The sequence below is a fragment of the Ochlerotatus camptorhynchus genome, unplaced genomic scaffold, assembly GCF_037179485.1.
Source record: "Ochlerotatus camptorhynchus isolate MF236.1 unplaced genomic scaffold, CSIRO-AGI_Acam_v1.1 ptg000131l, whole genome shotgun sequence".
Lineage (NCBI taxonomy): Eukaryota > Metazoa > Arthropoda > Insecta > Diptera > Culicidae > Ochlerotatus > Ochlerotatus camptorhynchus.
Window position 1 is genome coordinate 438,902 of NW_027040621.1, and position 22,699 is coordinate 461,600.

Here is a 22,699-nt window from a genome sequence, read left to right on the forward strand (position 1 = left end):
GATGCTTGGTCAGATACACGGTCTTGTGCTCGTCGGCCACGTCTTTTACCGGAAGAGAACTAATATACCGGTCGGTTCTGGAATTTGACACGGGATCGACGGTAAACATGCTCTCGTCGGTGAACATTTTTTCGCTTAAGGAAGTTCAAGATTTTCTTGCATCGTTCGACCCGTAGCTCCCGGATGCGGTTGGTAATCATGTAAGTTTTTTTCCGTGCCCTCAACTTCGCCCCGCAATCTTCCTTTACGATCTGCCGTGCCGTAAAGTCACTGATCCCGTGTTCCTTTGCCATTTTCCTTATTAAACGCACTGGATTCACCCGAATCTTCCTTTGGATAGCAGCGATAACCCCCGGAACCCGAGCTGACCTCGGACGACCTGTGGCCACCTTCGCGGATAGTTGTCCTTTCTTTTCTCAGTTTAAAACCCTTTTGACGGTCCACCGGGACACTCCCACGGCGATTGAAATGTGGGACAAATCACGAATACGCTACAACTGTCAAACTAAGTAAATCATTTTCTTTTATACACAGCCTACTACGGTATGAGCTATAGGTGCATGCAAATAAAACCAAGGGAATTGTATGCACAGGTGAAACGGAAACCTTATTTGTACGATGGTGCAAACATTATCACGCATACGGTAGAGGTTGAGTAAAGGTTGTCTCATATCGTAAAACGTTTGAATACAGCTTGATGCTGTATAAATGAATATTTGTTTATATTGTGAAAATTATTAGTTGGGATGTCTTTCGTACGCATACCACAACACGTTTATTTATTGATTGTGGGTACAGGGAAAAATCAATTTATATCTGCATAAGCTGATTTCGAGGTAAAATTGTTAGTTGGGATCTTTATCCATTAATGCGGAAGTATTTAAAAAAAAAGGAACGGGAAAATCGACCACGCAGAAAAAGTAAACGACCTCCGAATACTCTTAGAACTCCAATCCACAATTTTAAGGTGAAACAATTTCAAATATTTATCAAATGACGAATAACGACTGAAAGCTGAGCGTGCAAAGTTTCCATTCCAACTTTCTTCTCAAGATCATACTTGCTGCCTTCAAAACTGCTAACAAGAATCTAATTAAAATATAACGCCCACAGAATAGATTCCTTTCGTCTGATCCTAATCGTACCGCAATAATACTGCCTCACTGCTCCCATTATTCAACCTGATCCCATCAAGATTACCCCGCTCGAATAGAATCGTCAAAATACAAAAAAAAATAAAAAAAAACGTTACGCTATCGCTCACACGCGAGTTGTGTGCTACACAAACACACCTGACCTCAAGCCTGACTCACAAGTCAAAACTCGCATTTAGTTTCTCACTCAATTTCCATTCGCCATCGCTCAAATTATTAATAAGCAAATTAAAATCCAGGTGGGTGCGCGAACGAACACATACAAACCGTAGCAGCCACACTTCAGTCAGCGAAAGCGTGTGCCAAGTGGTAATTTTAATAAATTTTCCAATTACACTGTTGTAGCACCCTCTCTTTCACAGGTTTCGCCGTTTCTTTCCTCTTCTCTAATTCGATTCTGAAATTATGAAATCATAATTCGCTTATCAGTTCGTTCTGTGGTATTCTCTGCACAACGCAAACCCCCCGACTTTTCTCGACAGTCTCAGCTCCATTTGCATTGCTAATCAGTCACTGACTTTGAAAGGATAATTTTCATGCTCGGAATAATCGGGATGGAGTTGCCAAAAAAATGACTCCTAATGGTATCGACAAATTCCAGTGCCAGTTTATCTCTAAATTATTTCCCTTAAATTTTGTGCATGATCCTTTCTGCTCGAGAAGATTTATTTAACAGTCAATCATCACCACAAGGGTTAAAAAAAAGAGATAAGAATCATCTTCCTTTTACTCGCAGCAGGAGGAAACATATGTTTATACAAGGCTCGAAAGCGCGCACGTGTTGCTGAAATTGAAATATTTGAATAACAAACACGCGTGGCTCTTCCTTTTGTTCACCGCCGTTGTGTATCCTTAGCGTACTGTTTGGCAAGAGGGGAGGACCTGTTGAAAGATAATACCGAATCCTATTGAGGAAGATCCACCGCTCAGTAATGAAAGGTGCAAGGAAGCAGAGTTGCAACCATCGAAGAACGCCCCTCCTCCGGTCGTGCCCTTGTCTGCTTCCTTTGGTATGGAACGGGAATCTGTAGACCATATGGCACGGCCAAGCGACCTTCGTCGTCATCGTCGTCAACGCGATAAATTGTTTTGGGGAATTTACGCAAGATGCGTGTTTTCTATGTAATTCGTCATTCTCGAGATTGGACGCGACGACGCCAAATCACCCCATTAGGTTTCGAATACTTATCTGAGCAACAATGTTGCCTGAACACTATGGATGTTGGGGATTCTTATCAAATGTAGAGCAAACCTAAAGTGATACAAAGCTAGAACTGGTTCCGCAGAAAGTGGTTTAAGTTAGAGACCGGCGATATGCATAGAACGAAGTTAAAGAGTGATAATAGAATCTCAATTGACGTCCACGCAAGTCCCGCAAATGAGATCAGAGCACAGCAAGTCATTTCTAAAATATGTTGATGACACTGTTTTTTTTTCCTTGATTTGTTTTCCGTCGATCACGGAAAACAAGATCGAGCACCAATGCTACCAACACCAGGGAGGCAGCTCTCACACCTGGATCCTACCTATCGACCCATCAACTCATGAACCGAGGACCAACGGCTTTGCTTCCCTTCCGAAGGAAGGCGTGATCAGAGATGTTATTCCTCAGAACATCCCGGCGGCGCCGACTGGGATTGAACCCAGGCCTGAGCCTGCTGGGGTGAGAGGTAATCACGCTTACCACTACACCACCGGCGCCGCTGATGACACTGTTGAATGTTGATGATTTTAGTGAATATTGTATTTGGAGAGTTTCTCTTGTATTAAGAAATCATGTCACGAGTTCTCAGAAACATTTTAGTAAATTTAAATCGGAGCATATGAATATTTATGGAAATATAAGAAACTTTTCATAAGATTACAACTATGGCAAATGAGATACAAAAAAATATATTTCTATTTCCAATAATGCTAACATGACTTAGTAAACAATTTTTGAATGAAACTGTCAGCCATTTCACAATGGACCAGGAATGAAATCTAGCAAGAACAAATTAATATCAGTTGGTTGCATCCAATCAAGATGATTTCTTGAGCTAAATTTCTTGATTTAGTTAGGACTATCATTTGGTGGATATAAATAGTTCAAGTTTTTGACGCAAAGGTGGGCAGCGATACCAAAATTTTTATTTCCCGAACTAGAAGTTTTCTGTCTTAATTAAAATTTTATGAAAAATTTGCCCGAAATTCACGTTTTTAGTATTAAGTCTTGTAAATTCTTTCAAATGAATACTTATGTCATTCGATTGTTTTGGTCCAGTCAATCATTTCCAGAACAATACTTTTATTTTTGAGTACTAAAAAAATATATATCACTTGAAATTTGAAAAAAGTACATGATTTTCTGAATAATTTTTCTTGAACAAGCGAAAGTGAGTGCAAGAAGACAATCAAATAAAAAGTTTTGTTCCGTTCCCCATACATTTTCCCATACAAATTTTAATGTTCTCCTGCTGTTTCAGATCTAACCAAATTCGTTCAAATTTGGAACAGCTTTTGGTGACCTTAATATATATCGTAAAAATTGTGTGAATCAAGGGGATGTAATCCACCCCATAAGCTTTACCCACTAGACTGATGCAAAATTTGAAATTTTCGCTCCACAGTGCTTAAACGGTTCCAAATTGGGCCTTGCTTAGCCTCCCAAAATTTGAACTACTTTAGTAAGAAACTGACTAGGCACAAACCATTTCAAGTTTATATGGGAATTACTATGAGAAAACTTATGTTTTTGTTGATATCTATCTAACAATTCACCACATCACTATGCTTTTAAACATGATAGCAGTGATTGTAGCAAATTTTCCCAGCTACAACTTTGTTGAAAACACTTTTCAATCAAATGTAAGGAACAAAAGTTATTAATGATTCAAGTCACTGATGTCTTATGATTATGCTCATTCAACTGTTCATCAGGCAACATTGGTGTTTCTGGTGCGAAGAATAGAGCACAAATATCATGGCTACTATGTCACACTGCAGAATACAGTGTTGCTAACCATGCCATAAGATTATCAATCTCTTAAACAATTAATAACTATTTAATTTGTCATTTGGCTGAAAAACGATATTGCGCAAAGTTGCAGCTTAGAAAATTTCCCGTAATAATAATTATAGAAATTTTCGAAAATGCAATATGGAAAGTGGGTAGAAGACAATGAACAAAAAGTTTGGTTTTCCCATAGTAATTTCCATATAAAGTTGTGCCAAGTCAGTTTCTAACCAAATGAGTTTAAATTTTGGGAGGCTAATCAAGACCTGATTTGAAACCGTTTGAGCACTGTGGAGCGAAAATTTCAAAGTTTGCATCAGTCTATTGACCCACCCTAATGTACATAAAAGAATAACATTATTGTTGATTCAAATCCAAATATATCAAATATATCTAAATATACCTCTGAGATATTTTGATGAATAAAAGTCTGTTTGATGTTCATTTTGAATAACTGATCGCATTTTGCGCTCACTTGCGCTTATCCATGAAAATAAAATTGGTGGGGTTGTGTACAAGACACGACCGAACGGTTGACGTAGACTACGTTGAGATGTTTAGTGAACTTCAAGTGCATTTTTCTTGATATTGATTTAAAATACAGTAAAAGTAACTTATTTTCTCAATTTACTCCATTTCCTCTTCTTGACATGTCAATTTCCTCACCCTTATTAGTTATTTTTTGAACTGTTTCTGGACTTTCCGTTAGGGATATTTCCGCAAATGAAACACTTCTCTTTAATCCTCCGTTATAAAATAAATTCCCCGTGCACACTTCAATGCCCATCCCATATCCGTTGAACATTTGTTATGGATAACACGTTTAACCAAACGCTTGATCGCAGTGGGATACATCCGGTAGGAAATCGTTCACAAGCATGTATTGCACATCCTAGCCCAAGTAACATTGTAAGTTTTATTGAGGTTTTAAAGCACTCTACAATTCTAAATCATAGTCTACAGTACCCTCATAAAACCCAAATTGTTACTTAGGAGGTTACCAATAAGCCCGCTAATATGGATTGTTGTATAAAGCCAACATACGACTAATAATACAGTGCTTTGGCGCATTATTAGTCGGATTATTACTAAGCAGGCTTGTTGGTTACTTGGGATTGCCCCCTCACTTTCTTTCCATCAGCATAATCGAAAATTTGATATTGAGAGTTGTGCTTTTACACATTTAGAAAGTTTGGTCTATGTTCAATATTTAACCATAATTTGCTACTTCAAGCAATCAAAAATTTGTCCATCCAAGCAGGATTATAATTCTAAATGTTCATTATATAGCTTAACGTAGGAATTTATCCGCCTCGTAACCACATAAAAAGGAACTAGAACTACAAGTATTCAGAAATATATCTCTTAACTGCATTTACACAAAGACGCTCCAACCCATTTTCAGTGTTTTAATTTTTGTTGGACCGAACCAAACACAGCACTACCCAGAATCTCGCAAATCCACTTGGTGCATGAATTTTGTAACAAACAACAATGTAAAGCTCTACTTAAAGATGTAAATGATTTTTTTTCTGGATCCCACTTCAACACAGGAACGGCCCAAAATCATCAAAATTCAGTTCGCCAAGCAGAATCTCACGAAAACTAGCGTGTAAATTCATAGGATTTTGACAGCTCATATACATCTGTAATTTGTATACAACATCTGAAGTCCCTCTTTTTTACATATTCTGCACAGTGATGGCATAAACATAGGCAAATTGATACTTTTCCGTTCTCATACGCTCTCAATATCACGTGTGATATTGGAGCAAAATATCATACTTGATATTGATTTTACAAGCTCCTTTGATAATGCGAGACTATTCACAACGTGTAAAGTTGAAGCTGAGAGTTTAATCGACGCAAAATGATTCCGTTACATCTCGTTTTCTTAGAAAGAGAAGGTATAATAATGCTATCTCTTTTATCTCATCACCGATGGCAGACGGAGCAGCTGCTGCCAGCCGTTATGGCGTTCAGGTGTAAAGCAAAAATCATGAATCTCAATCTTACCAATCTCAATTTGCACCTTGTGAGTTTTGTTAGCTTGATATTCCGAGCTGCGATATCACAGCTTGCAATATCAACTGCAGTTGTTTGTTTGTTGATTTTTGTCTACGAAAATCAAGTGTTATCTTGTTCTTCGGTGAGATTTGATTTTTTGATGGTTTTCCAACACTGATTCTGCAGAAAAAAATACATCCTAAGTCTCTCTTTTTTTACATATTCTGCTCAAAAACTACTTTGTAAGCCCCGTCCCTGGCCGGGTTTCCCGCCGTTTTTTTTTTTATGAATGGGGCGTGACAGAAAGTATCTTTTGTCCAGAGCATGTTTAAGAGGATGGATGTTATTCTAATCTATATATATAAAAATGAATTTCTGTCTGGCTGTCTGTCTGTCTGTCGGTCTGACCCTTATAGACTCGGAAACTACTGAACCGATCGGCGTGAAAATTTGTATGCATGGGTTTTTGGGTCCAGGAAAGGTTCTTATGATGGGTTGAAACCCCTCCCCCTTCTGTAAGGAGGGGCTCCCATACAAATCAAACAGAAATTTGTGCATAACTCGAGAACTAATCAAGCAAATGGAACCAAATTTGGCATGTGAAGATCATAGAGGGTAGCCCCTTAGTTATGGGGGGGGGCTACGTACAATATAGCATGCTTTTTTAAATTGGCGCATAATATTGCTAATATTGAATCCCGAGCAAGGCCGGGCACATTCAGCTAGTTGCATATAAAGAGGTACCGGTCATGTTTTACACTATTTTTTAGCTGTGAAAGGTACAGCATACATGACATGCAAATTTTCTCTCAACTTGAATTTTTGGCTCTTTTGGCGGGTGAAAAAATTAACGTCAATTCTTTTAAAGTTGTTGTTATAGGAGGATGGGAGGGTTTTTTATAAAAAAAAACATTTTTCACGTTTCATGTTATTTGGGAATTTTTCAAATTGCTCAACATAATGATAGGAAACAACGTCACGTCTAAAGATTGAAGATGAAATTACAACCGATAGCAATAAAATAAGAAATGAATTTTGCAAGTACTACAAACCTATATTTGAAAACAATCATAATAACTTTGACTCCTTGGATTATCAATCCATGAACTTCATCACGAAAGGATTGAATCTTGAACAAAAAGAATATTTGATTAGAACGATAGATGAGGAGGAGTTAGCAAACGTTTTAAACAATGCATCAAAGAAAAAATCACCTGGATGGGATGGACTATCGTATGAATTTTATTTAAAAAAATTGAAATTCTAAAAGAAGATCTTTAACACCTTTTCAATAGTTGTCTCATTCAAGGAATCGTGCCGCCCTCTTGCTTTAAAGAGGGTGTGGCAACTTTTATACCAAAAGCCAGCAACCCATCAGTACAAGACTTTAGACCAATATCCTTACTGAACACAGATAATAAATTGTTTTCCAAAATTCTGGCAAACAGAATTCAATTAGTTTTGCCTGATTTGATTGGGCCTTACCAGGCTGCCTACCACAAAGAGTAGCGCAAAATTTAGAAATTTAAACATAATCCAAAAAAATTGAATCCTAAACACATACATTTTATCCAAATTGTGGTATGTGGGTCAGATAATTCCGGCTCCTATCAAGTTCATCGCAGAAGTAACTAAAATTGTAGGTAACTATTTGTGGATGGGACACTTATTTAAAATCAATAGAAATCAACTATATTTAGAAACAGAGAAAGGGGGTTTGGAATTGGTTCATGTCGGCATGAAAATTAAAGCACTGTTTATTCGTAACTTGTTATACACTTCAGTTAAGAACGGTTCAAATCCCTCACAAGATTTTCTATTCATTAATAGAAATAACCTTAAATTAGGAAGAACCTTCGGTATTTATGGGAGAGAAGCAGAAAATCTTGTGAGGATGACAAATTTGAACACGACTAAACAAATTTACTCCTTTTTTATTGATAGTTTGCAGATTCAACCAGCAATAGAAATGAAAAATATTAACTTGACTTGGGAAAATGTTGGATTAACATGAATATGAAGTTCATAAACGATATTATTCCAACTCGCAGCAAGCTTTTAAAACACATGATTCGTAGAACAGATGATAGTATTTGTAGAAAGTGTAATGAAACTGATGACATCAAACATTGATTAAAATCATGTCTTATTTCAAGCATTATTTGGAAATATGCAACAGAGAAAATAATTACTAACCTAAGAATCAATGTTGCAGACCCTCTGGAAATATTGGATAAAAGTTTAGGCAAGAAAAACGAAAAGTTGGGATTGTGGATTTTAACCAACACAGTTAATTACAATCTGAAGAATTATATGAATGGTAATTTAGAGGATTTCAAAAGAATTTTGACTTTAGAAATGAATCGAAGAAAACAATTTTTGCAAAAAGAGTTTAGTAATTACACAAGTTTAATAACGTAATTCAAAGATATAAATGCTCTATAGTTTGATATGGTTAAGTTCAATTAAAAAAAAAGAAAAAAACAGGTTCAAGCAAAACAATACTCACCCAAATGGTACTGGTTTATGACGACTTGGTTTGGGGAGAACGTTTATTTCATTGAAACAGTGATAAAATTATCACTTTTTAGTTGTACATTTTTCAATGACATTTTTTAAAAAATTGGAATCGATTGGTGTATTTGGATTTCAATTCCATCTATAAATGACAAAGTTATAAGCGTTCAAAAACTTACACCTTTTCATGACGATCGCAATTTTAGATATTAGATTTACCCCCAGTACCTTCCCGTAAAACGTAGTCTACGTCAAAAGAAAATCATGCATTTTTCAAATTTCATACGAACGTTATGGAGCAGTTTCGTGTCAAATGATGAATCGGAAAAACTCAACCTTCTCCGATTTGCGTGGAACATTGCCTTCAGACTACTCTCGAAGTTTCTTCAAACAGTTTCTTTAGATGTTTATTTTAACTCTTCTGGGACATTTATTGTAACTGTCTCCCAAAATTCTTCTAATATTGTTTCCCGGGAAATCGGAACGAATTCCCTGGAATCGAAAAACGGAAGCACTAGGTACAAACCATCGCACTCTTCGGGGGATTTGTGTGAATCATTAATGTGATGCCATGAAATGTTATTACAACACCCAGCAATTTCATCATCCTCAGATCAAATTTTGGTAAATTTTCAAAACGCAAACATGAGAGAAATTTTTCATACATTAATCACATATTAAATCCAAAATTCTTAGACTTGATAACAAAACTCCAAAATGCAGGATAACTTCAAAGTAATAGCAAAATATGTCAGTTCACCAAAAAACCGCTCCCAGTGTCAACAAATGAGATAAGCGACATTCGATTATGTTTACACTGACTGGCATAGCATCATAAACCTTACACATTGTAGCGAACGTAGCACCTAGTACGTCAAAAAGAAGCACTGTCGTCAAAACATTGAACGCCATCTCCGGATACGAGCTACCCATTGAATCTGTATAAACATATCAACAAGCACTTTTTTTTCTTTTTTTTTGAAGTCCCACATCTCCTGCGTTGAGCTGCCATCGTTAGAAGACCGCACTGTCAGCACCAACAACGACTTGGTCAAATTTTATCTGTTTCGGAAAAGAAATCAACCCAACTTTTGTGAATAAATAAACAAAGTCACAAACTGAAGCAAAGGAAGATAACGGAATCGTTTCAGTTCGTTGCCTCGTTTCTTCAAAGGCAAATTATGAAGCGCGCGTGCTAATGATGGACAAATGTCCCCACTCCTGATATCAGAAATCGGTTTCTATCGAAAACTGCTACCGAATTAAGCCGTAATTGTACCGTCGTAAAGCGTTTTATGCCTTTATGGCTAAACCAGACACCACTCGAAAGGTGTGACAAGACAAAGTCGTCACCTTGGTTGATAAGCTTTTATTGTTGTTCCTGAAGAAGAATTCAATTGTTCCTCCTGAAGGGTAGGGAATCTCTGTCCATATATGTGGGAGGGTTTGACTTTTTCTGTGTAATAATTCCATGACAATCTGAGCAATTGCGTCGCACTGGGCATTTACTTCGCGAGTGACAGTTTTATGGAGACGAATGATATTCATCCCATCACATCACTGTCACATACGTTGTCGCAACAAACAAAAATGATAAGGACGAAAAATAGACTTGTGTCAATTGATGAGGTGGGATTACACTTATCATTTGGGTCCGGGCTGGGATCAAGACTGCACTTTGCCTACGATAAGAAGTACTGCGACCCTGGATGAGATAACGCAGCGCGCCCGCACATTGAAATTCATTGCAAGCCATGGACTTTGGTCTACTAACTAATTCGCTTGTTCAATAACTAACCCGATTCGTCAATTCGATTCGCATAATTGATCCAAACAGTCACTTCGCTGATAGCGAAAGACTGATAGTTATCACCATGAAAAGCACCGCTCATAAATTCCCCAAACGAATGTCAACAGTTAAGCTTGATTGATTGGCAGTTGGTCGCTTTTGCGCAAGAAAGGAGTTGAGCCCCCGTTCACAGATGTCACCACTGAATGGTAGTAACCTTTGAACGGCCACCACTTTCCGATTAGCAGATTAACTCGCTTATCACCATCAAAATAGATAGGATAAGCTTGTCTGAAAATATCCTCCCATGTGGATTTGATTTCCGTCTAATCGTTTATGTACTTCAATCAACCTCGAGGGAATGGCTTGCATTGGATCTACATTGGTCCGATCGTGTGACTTATCGTATAGGGAAATACACAGGCTTATGCCAGTGCCGTATTTCGGGCTACTGATAAGCCGCTCTAAAGTCGCGTGATTTGCTGTCGCACCGACGACAACGACGACGCTACCTAATCAATTATGGGACAATTAAAGTGTCATTCAGCGCTGTTATCGAAATCCCATCCCTATTTTGCTTTGCTGCGAGCTTCGATGACAGTTTGCAGCTACCGTCGGTTGGGGTTTCTGCGAGCCGAATGGCAGCGCTTCTGCTCCGGGATAAAGTGGCCCTACTTGCCGGCTGGTACGTCGCTTTGCGTACAGCTCTTATCTGGTAGTCACACACAGTAGTCAAATTTGATAACACGAAGAACATCATTTGAGCAAACATTTAGATTGACATAGACCCATAGACGGTGTCTGATTCGGCAGTTGATATGCAGTTTACCCGGTGTGGAACTCACGAAAGCTGTCAGCGGATGTCATATTTGTGTCAGCACAAGGCGCGCATTGGGAATCAATTGAATACCGTAATCGCGGAATCTGACGAAGGTCTACAATTTCGTATTGTTTTCAGGGAACATTAAAAAGCGATTGACAGCTTGTGTAATATTGTTATGACAGCACAAGTGACAAATTTTAAGATATAATCTGAGTTATTGGAGATGTAGTACCTATTCAGATACTTGAGTCTCAAGGAATCTGCTTTAACTCCAAAGGAAATTGCTTATCAATATATTAGACGAAAAAAAAATAGACTTAGGTTTGGATATTTTTCTAAAAAATTAAGTTTAAAAAAAAATCATATCTGTTTTTGGCATTTCTCTATCTTGACCTAGAGTGCAATAGATGGCATTGGTTGTTCCCTAAAATTTATAAAAAAAAATAAAAAATAGAGAAATCCGTTTATTAGAAAATTTATTTTTAAATTTTTATTTTAAATTAAAAAAAACAATGAGCAACATTTTTAGAGTGCATATTATTACTTCAAATCAAGAGCAAATTTTCATTACGTCGAATGTAACAAAGGTAAACAAAGTCGAGCTATCAGTGCCAATCGATTCTCCTGCTATTACACTATATACTGTCCGAATATAGGATCAAATCACATTTTTAAATTTATTTGCCAGTCAAATTGCTTTTTGACGTAATCACCTTCCGATCAAAATAGTTTTCGCTGTTACTTAAGTCACCCAATTTCTATGGAGATGCCGTTTGACTTAAGTAACAGCGCTGAGAAACCCGTGAAAAGTGTACGTTCGTCGTTTCGCTTTCTCATTATTAAAGTGAATGAATCGAACTGTTTGTTGCTAAGATGATTTCGGTGGTCCTAAAATGATGAATGGGCTGCACGTAAGGAGACATAATTGATAATTCTCCCGAATATCCTGGTAAATACACTTTGACTTAAGTAACAATAGGGGCCACCAAACGACGTATAATAACTTTTGACTCAAAAACCAGTATTTTTTAGCATGAAAGCTAGCGATTTGCATTTGTATGATTAAAACCCTGCTAAATATGTTAAACATTGCTATCACTATGAGATTATATGTGTTTACTTTGAAATAGGAATAAATTTTCGGTCATTAAAACAAAACTTTATTTTTCTTGGATTGGTGCGAATGTTACTTACGACATAATGAAAATTTGCTCTTGAAAAAGTCCCAGCCATTACCTAAGATATCGCTCAAGACACCAAACCGATCGAACAAACAGTTTTTTGAAGATAAGCTTTGCATTTTTCAATAGGCCCTTTTCAAAAATAAGGCTGGATTCAACATGGCGATCTGAAGATGCAAAAAGGCATTTTTGATTACAAAGACCGTTTCTAAAAATTGTTAGCCAAATAAAAAAATCAAAAATAAATCGATTTGCGAATTGGTAAGGAACCGCTCAGTTCTCTTGATTCAACCAAGATGTCAGAACTCAGAACATTCATGACCTTCTCCAAACCTCAGCGATGACCTTGGACCTTTTCTATGAATTTTCCTAAACATCTGAGCGAAACAAAGTTCCCAAAACTTCCTGTTGTTTTCCGTATGATACCCCCTTAGCTCTTACGAAATTCTATGAACTTCTACGAAGTTTGCTGAGCTTCTGTAATTTTTGCTGCACTTCACTGCTGACGTTCACTGAAAGTAAAAAAAAAATACAAGAAATTTGTTTCGATACACTGAAACCTCCGTTAACGCAGCATTCAGTTAACGTTCCACTTTTTATGAAGTAAATTCCAAATGACGAGGTTTTTTGCGATTCTGGGAAACTGGGAAATACTGAGAAATATCCCACAGTATGGGTATTTTTAGAATCGGGGTGACGTGTAGGGACTAAAAATCCATGTCTGACGCTATTTTGAAAGCCAAGGTGGCAGCTTCCGGTTAGAAACACAGGGAAACTCTGCCAAATATCACACAATATTGGTATTTTTGGAATCAGGTTGACGTGTAGGAACCGGTATTCGATGTCTGACACCATTTTTAAATCCAAGATGGTGACTTCCGGTTTAAAAAAAATGCAAAATACTATAAAGTACACCACAATGTAGGTATTTTTAGAACCGTGGTGACTTGTAGGGACAGGAAATCGATTTCTGACGCCATTTTCAAATTCAAGATGGTATCTTCCAGTTAGAAAAATAACCTGGAAATACTGTCAAGTACCCCTTAATAGCCGCCATCTTGCAATTAGAAATGGAATCAGTCATCGATTTGCAGTTCCCATTGTGGTGTATTTGACAGTATTTTTCAACTTTTCTGAAACCGGAAGTCACCATCTTGGATTTGAAAATGGCGTCTGATATTAAATACTGGTTCCTACAAGTCACCCAAATTCCAAAAATACCCATATTGTGGGGTATTTGGCAGAGTTTCTCAGTTTTTCTGTAACCGGAAGCTGCATCTTGGATTTCAAAATAGAAGAGTTTCCCAATGTTTCAGTAACCGGAAGCTGTCATCTGGGATTTCAAAATGGCGACAGACATGGATTTGCAGTCCATTTACTCCGATTGCCAAAATTATATTATGTGATATTTGACAGTATTTCCCCATTTTTCTGTAACCGAAAGCCACCATCTTGACTTTCAAAATGGCGTCAGACATGAATTTCCAGCCTCTACATGTCACCCCGATTCAAAAAACTACAAGGGACAGCCCTATGGGGTTGAACGCAATGTTGACGTAGGACTACGTGGTGTTATATAATTATTTTTTTTTTATTTATTTATTTTGTTTTTCTTCATCGGACTTAACGTGTCTAAATGAAGCCTGATGGGGAAAAGCCTAGAAAAGACGTAAAAACCCCATATCTTTTCGAAACACATGAATCACAATAATACAATACAATACAATTACAACGAACATTAATCAAGTCTATAGCATAAAAAAAGTTATCCTCCTATGGCATAGAGTTGTCCGTGAATCAGGTAGAAGTCCTCGTCATGCAGTTGAACCGGAAACAAAAAAATAAACAGGTAGCGCAATCCTTCACGTGTTCATTAAATGGACAGCTACTCACCTTCTCAGAAGTCTGCGTTGAATACGGTGACGAAAGGTTTCCGCTGCACAGTTGAAATCGAAAAACTCGTAAAACTCGTTGAAACGCCCAGACATGAAACGTATTGGGTCATGCAAGCTGTAGTTCGCAGCACGAGGTCCAAGATGCAGGAAACTTCTCGACCGAAGAACTCGTTCGGGTGCGTAGATTTCGAATTCAGCCAGGATTCCTGGAGAGTCGATATCACCAATAAGTACTTTCGCTGCGAACACGGCCTGACTAATCGTCCGCCTATGTTCTAGTGTTTCAAGACCCAGGAGTTGACAACGATCTTCGTACGGCGGAAGGTTCACAGGGTCATTCCAAGGAAGGTGACGAAAGGCATACCGAACAAATTTCCTTTGAACAGCTTCAATCCTCGCTATCCAAACTGCTTGATACGGGCACCATACTACCGAGCTGAATTCCAAGATCGATCGCACTAGAGAGCAGTATAGAGCTTTTAGACAAGCAGAATCGCGAAACTCGTCAGCGATCTTGAAAATGAACCCGAGTTGCCTGTTAGCTTTCGCAACGAGTAATGACGCCGAGTAATGAAGCTTGAATGTTAAGGCGCAGTCCAGCGTGATTCCTAGGTCACGAACATTGTCCATACGTTGCAGAAGTTGGTGATTTATCGTATAGTTGAATGCCACTGGTTTCAGCTTGCGATGAAATGAGATAATATTACATTTTTGTACATTCAACGTGAGATAGTTTCTTGAGCACCACTCTTCGAAAGTATCGATTAGGTGCTGAAGCCGCAAGCAATCGGCGAAGCTACGAACAATCACATAGATTTTCAAATCATCCGCGTAGAACGATCGGCAACCAGTTGGGAGGATCAGTTCGGCCTCATTCACAATAATCGAGAATAGCAATGGTCCCAAGTTGCTACCTTGAGGAACACCGGAGCTGTTTGTAAAATAGTCCGATTGCTCTGATCCGATTCTAACACAAAGTTCCCGATTGGTCAGATAGGACTTGAACCAACGAGTTAAACCCGAGGATACACCGAGTTTTTCAAGTTTAGCTAGCAGTATGGAGTGGTCAACCCGGTCGAATGCAGCCTTGAGATCTGTATATACAACGTCCACCTGCGCTCCAGCTTCCATACTCCGAAGACATAAAGAAATGAACGGAGCTAGATTTGTTGAAACTGATCTCTTGGGATAAAAACCGTGTTGGTCAGGAGAAATGTAATTTCTGCAGCTAGAGAATAGTGCGTCGTTGATGATGATTTCAAACACTTTAGAGCAGGCACTGAGTGATGTGATCCCTCGGTAATTTTCGACGTTTCTCTTGTCTCCTTTCTTGTAGATCGAGAACATGAATGACGATTTCCAACGCGTAGGGAACTCCCCCTGCTGTAATGAAATAATGAACAGCTTCGAAAGCGGTGTTGCAAGCTCTGAACAGCTTCGCTTCAGGATGCTTGAGGGGATCCCGTCAGGGCCAGAAGCATTAGAAAATTTCAGCTTATTGATGGCAGATTCGACGAGGTCTACTGTAACCAAGGTAATCGAAAAATTGAACGCATCACTGGGAGTGTCCCTCACCGTTTCAGCAACTTGGGACATCTTATTTGTTAACTGCAGCAGAAGCTTCTGTTTTGTGAGGGAATAGGTATTTGAGCGAGGTTCTCTCTGTTTATACTCCTTATTATGACGCTTTTGACATAGATGGAATCAGCGACTCACGAAGAGCTACTGATTCCGATCAATAGCGGCGCGGTTTCTTCCTTCTGCAGCTCGCCACCACTCACCACGCGGTTATTGAATAATCACCGTTTGGTAAGACCGGATGGAATTGAACTTAAAAATCTGTGCTAGGGAATCCGCTTTTCGCAGGCAATCGGTGATAAGTTTAACTATCATAGGAACAGTTGCACATTCATGCATATTTCAATAGTGACATTTAAAAAAATGATAAAGTCAGATGCGTAGGTGGATTTCTGATCGATTGGTGATAAAATGATTGAAATTGGTCCAGAGGCAGCTGAGTTATTAACGTTCAAAATCTTTCATAATTTTGTTTCATGTTCCAGTTTCGGTTTTCACAAAGTGTACCCCCATATAGAAATCACAGACGTAGTCCTACGTAAAAAAAACCATATTGTGGGGTATTTGACAGTATTTCCCAGTTTGTCTGCATCCGGAAGCCACCATCATGGATTTCAAAATCCATCAGACACGGATTTTCGGTCCCTACACGTCACCCCGATTCCAAAAATACCCATATTGGGGGGTATTTGACAATATTTTCGATAAACCTTTTTTTACGAAGCAAATCCCAAATAACGAGTTTTTTTTCCAACGCACTGATTCGAGTTACGAGCCTCAGTTTGGTTTTTTTCATGGAATGTGGTGAGAACATCGTAAAAGTGAAAAAGACAGGGAGGCGCAAAATTGAGGGTTCAGTCACCTAATAATAAAAAAAAACTAAGTACGGCTCTGCTTAGAGGTGATCTAGGAGAATCTTAAAACCTCAATAGTGGCAAATTCTAAGGATTTTTAAAATTCGAATTAGAAGAAAAGAGCTGTGATGTTTCCTTAAAGAACCACATTCATTGTTTTCAAACGCAACGATATTTTCCAATGAACCCAAAAGATTTTATAACGAAGAGTAGTCATATTCTGGCCCTTTTGATGAACCGAAACAACCGAACAAATGGTCATTTAAGGTGAGATGTTCTCAATCCCTGCTAGGGTTGTTTGTGACTATTTATCAAATCCATCGGTACGTATGGAAATGTGAATAATAGGATGGGTCATCATGATCATTTTTTCAGAACAATGTATTATTGGTTTCATTTGGGGTCCCAAAGAACTGGGCAAAATTTGGGGATGATTGGTTGTAACCCGGCTTTCCACATTGCATTTGAAATTTGTATGGAAATTAATATGGGAAAACCTACTTTTTTGCATCTTTATTACTAGGGATTACAATTTTGCACAAACCACGCATCTAAATACGTTAAAGTATAGTCCAGGAAGTGCCAAACATCTTTGCTCAGAAATGTATTGTGCTAGAATGTCCCTAAAAAAAGTTATAGCTGTTGAAAGATCAATGTTTCGAATTAAATGCCAAAAATCCTTTTATCTGCCAACACTGCCGGTGTACCAATGAAAGTCAGACTCCAAATTCGAAGTTAATTATTTTATCTTTTTGGTATGTTCAGATGAAATATTCAAAAATAATAGATCTATCTCACATGCGTAGTCGTAGGGGGGATCGGAGGGGTCACTCATATCAATAGAAGTAAAGTTTAAAACTGAAATAACTTCGGAGTTTCTTATCTTATCGATTCGGTATGTTCAGATGAATTATTTAAAAAAAAAAATCAATTTTATAGGCATATTAAGAGATGAGGAAGGGGGGGGGCTAACTATACCCCCGTCCTCCTCACCCATATAAATGGAGGTAAGGCTTCAAACTACAATAACATCGGTGTTTCTGATCTTACCAAGTTGGTATGTTCAGATGTATTCAAAAACTTGTGCTCCATTTAATAGGCGTAGTAAGATATGGGGGGGGGGTTACTGTATGCTTTCCAGCCCTCACTTATATCAATGAAAGTAAAGATAAAGACTAAAATAACTTCGGAGTTCTCCATCTTTCGAGTTGTTCGGATGGTTTATTCAAAAACATTTGCATAATCTCATAAGAGCAGTTGTAAAGCGAGTACTACTCTTTTGGGGCAATATACAATGTCATATATTCACACAAATTTCATTGGATTGTAATGATTATATTTCATTTAAATATATTCTACGATTTCTCAGGGTACTCTTTTCGATGCTGTTCTATCCCTTGAAGCAAATATTGCTGTTGAGCTAGGTCTCGGGTAGATTTCTTAAAAACTCAGAAATTAGTTTCACACCTCATTCAGCCATATCGTTGACAACCATCAAGGAAGCAACTCGCTGTATCGCATTGAAATAATCTGTATCATTGCTCCACTCATTTGCCGGATTTTGCATGAAGCCGGTCGAAATTTCGAAAAGAAATCAGCACTGTTAGAAGTGACTGAAAGTTAGCCCAACAAGCGAAATCCGACTGTACCTGTGTTTGAGACAAAACTGGTGAAGACAGTTTTCGTTTTCTCTTGTTTTTGGTTCTTGATGTACGACTACTTCTATGTATTCTATATGCGGGTGTCCTGAATGGCAGTTTAATATTTTAAATAAAAGATTTGCATAGAAATTTAAAATTTCCCAGCTGCTAATAATTCTAACATCATCTCCTCACTAACAAATGAACTGACAAGTGGATATTAAATATTTACACTACATCAATTTTCTTTTTAAAAACTGCATACAGTAAGCCCTTCCCTCTCCCCCACCCCGCTGTCTAACAACGCTTATGAGATTGAGCAAATGTTTTTGAATAATTCATCCTGAACATAAAAAATCGATAAAATAAGAAACTCCGAAGTTATTTCAAACTGAAACTATTGATATGAGTGAGGGGGCTGGGGTACATTATTAACCCCCCCCCCCCTCTACAACTACACATATGAGATAAAACAATTGTTTTTGAATAATTCATCTGAACATACCAAATCGGTACGATAAGAAACTTCATTATTATTTCAGTTTGGAATCTGACTTTCATTGGTACACCGGCAGTGTTGGCAGAAAAAGGGATTTTTGGTGTTTAATTCAAACCATAAATATTTGAATAGCTATAACTTTTTTTAGATACATTCTAACAGCGTACTTCCTTTGGCAAAGTTGTTAGGCACTTCCTGGACTTAGTTGCACGGTTCATGCTAAATTGTGGTCTTTAGGGATAAAAAAAAAAGTTGGTTTTCCCATACTAATTTCCATACAAATTTCAAACGCAATGCGGAAAGCCGAGTTACAACTAATCGTCCCCAAATTTTGCACAGTTTTTTGGGACTCCAAATGGAACCAAACAAGGGTTGTTCTCGAATTAGTGCGGTAAAGTTTGCGTTTTTCCATATAACGATGACCCAGTCTAGTGAATAAATTTAGAAGTTATCTGTAGTTGAAATATTCCGTTTTTTGTTCAAACCCGTTCAAAACAGAGAAGTAAAACGCGGGTTGAGCTTAGTAGGACGGAAATTAGATCAAAATATTAAAAAAAAAACTTTAGCTGACAACCCTACAAGAGAGAACCTTTCACGAAAGATATCAGAAATGGTGCAACCTTATCTGATAAGGTTGGGATGATATTTACCCGACCAGTTGCTTAGGCACTTCTTATGGTTATTTTCTATAGGTGAAATGAGCATCGTCTGGACTAGCAATAACATTTTGTAATATTAGCTGCTTAGTAGCTTGTTTATCCAAAATATTGTTATTCAGCCAAGCAGGCTTACTCAGCTCTAAAGTAGCAACAATGTTTGCTTCGTTTAAGTTGTTCTGCATAGAAGGTTGTAAAGTCCATACATCTTAATGCGCATTGTTAATAAATTGCAAATCATTCAAATTGAATTTTACAGGTCTAAGACTGCCTTAGCAACAAGTGCCAATACCCAAAAACATTGATTACTGAATAAGAGCATATTCAGAAAAAAATTACTTCTTCAGCTAAAACATGGCTTATTCAGCTTTTAAGCAACTCAAATTATTTGTTGGGTAGTTTTATAAGTAAGCCTGAGCCTACCTCGCAAGCAGTTAACGGTTTCAATGTCATACGCGATTTTTGGCATCTCCAAATTATAAGTTCATACATGATTCCAACTTTTGAAAATTGTTTGCTCTCATAAGCACCCTAAAAAAAGACATTTTCATATGGAAAACCCAATCCAAGAAACTCAAGCGCACAGACGAGACAGAGTTCGCTTATAGATCAATATTTCACGTAGGTTTTCTTCGTTGATTTCCTCATTCATACCTCTTCAGCAGTTGCTACCAATTCTTCCAGCGGAAAACAGCGCATTCGTTCAGGATCTTTTTTTCCCTTACCTTTCCACCGTTTTCTTTGAAAGTTTCGAACAGTTTACACTACGTATAAATATGGCTATTTAGTGTGCAAATGACTGCCGCTCTTCGAAGCCATGCTGCTGCAGCTGGGAGAGCGCACACAAATGGCGTGAAAAATGTTATTTACGATTTTAATTAAACAATTTTTTTTTGCTAACGATTCTTTGGAAGAGCGCCAAGCTTGCTCGAATCTTAGTTAATTGGTAATGAAGGATGAAGGAAATATATTAATAAGTTATCGGAAGTTGGAAGAAGGACACTGCTGCTGCTGCCTGGGATGGATGCTTTATTTCAAGGAAACTTCCCGGTGCCGCGTGTTCTGCCCAAACGGCAAAGCCAGGAAACGAACCAACTGGAATGACTTAATAATTTTCCACCAGGAAAGCTTGACTGTGCACAGTTTTTCCTTCAACACTATACATTTCGCATTTAAATACACGAGCAATTAACTTCTCGTTTTCATTTTCACCACCACCGTATCCTTTTCATGCCTTGGTCGTCGTCGTCGTTTACTCTGCCTCCATGACTGGGTAGCACCATAAAGCTTTCACTGGCAAGCGCGGAGCACTGTTGGAAAGTGTGAAAATCGAAACATTTTGGCGCCCCCGCCCGTTTTGAAACTGATGGAGGCGAGGATGCGAAAGAGTCGAGGCTTGTGCTTTAATGCAGGAAACACAACTCAGCTGGCAAATGGTCAGCCACTTCACGGAAGGGAAATTAGCGACGCGGATTCGGTGCTTCACCGGAAGGGCAACCGGTACTTTTGAGCGGGGGAAACCGGCGAGTGTGATAAATGAATAATTTTTAATTGGGATTTGGTAGTTTTTAGTTTGGTTGATTTGGGTGAAAAACTTTTATAAAAAATGTACCTTAACATTACTTTTTCACTCGTTTGCAGTGGAGATTACAACAATTGATCAAACGTGGCATCAAATATTTTACGTACACCAAGAAACCAGTCTATTTTCTCGACACAACACCACGAACCATCATACGAGCTTCTTGGAAGGATTTTAAACTATCCACCACTTTTTTATATTTCCTGAAAGAAATAATTATTTAAGCAACAAAAGACAACACGATTGATGCATACTCACTCCTGACCGCATAAATGGCTCATACATTGACAAATTTACAATTAAATGCATCTGGAATCGAAAAAAATGTCCCCTTGTGCCTCATAATACTCCAGCATCCCCAGCTATGAACCTTGTCAGGCCTAGCCGATACTGCTCGAACTCACTGGAAATTTTGAAGCCTTCAAATGTCGATCTTGTTTCCACATTGGAGCTATTTCTCAAAACTACCATCAGCTCATAAGAGCCCCCACGAGTTATCTGGTGAATTTTCTCCAACCCCAGCCAGTATTCGCCTTGAAGATCACCAAAACCTGCACGGTAGTCGAGCAATGTTCGACTAAAATTTAACATCTCTTCACAATAAGCCAAGAATGGAGGGCTGCTTGAATAAATCGGTTTCAATTTGTACACCCCGTCATCTGCGTGTTCTGGACAGGAAGGTTTTCCGATGATCACTGAAAAAATTCACTATTCAACCTACTTTTCATCAACAAATCGGAAAAGTGTACTCACCATGCATAAACTGATCCATTTTTGCCCTTTTTAACTAAAAAAAAATAATTAATTTTGTTTTTTTTCGTTAAGTTTTTAATAAAAATTAAAACATGCTATTATTGGTTGTGTCATTACGAGTGACGGATTTTCTTGATTTACCTACTTTTTCAGCTTTTTCACCAGACAGGAAATCGAGCCCGTCCTTCCCAGCATAATGCGCTGCATAACACTACGCTTTACACTTACTGTTATTAGGGGCTAATGCTTAAAGCATACGTCATGTCATGCAACCGGAAGCTCTTCATGATAAGCAGAGAGTACTTTCCTCCATGTCAACATAAAGATCTACTTGTGTATGGACTGTATAACTGCACCCAAGCAGATATGCTTAACATTTTTTCTATTCATCAAACCAAACTTTTCGTCAGTGCAAACCTTAACCAATCAGGCTACATCAACAATCGATGAAACTGACTTTTGTTAGAAAACAATCAGACCCTATCTTGATACCCGATCCAGGATGGAACTAAATAAAAAAAAAATTGGAATTATTCAAATCACACTACAAATGTATGCTACGATAAACCATATCAAATCACTCACACACACATTCGAGAATCTCCAACTGTCAGCCACTAAAATCCGTTGTAGAATTGTTGCAGTTTAAAACATGGTCAAACTCCAACCATCTTTGTTTAAACCCGGGGAGAGATGCATAATAATTGAAAAATAATATAAAATTTTGCTAGCATATCTGAGTAATTACGAGAAAGTTAGAAGATACTGAAAGGTTA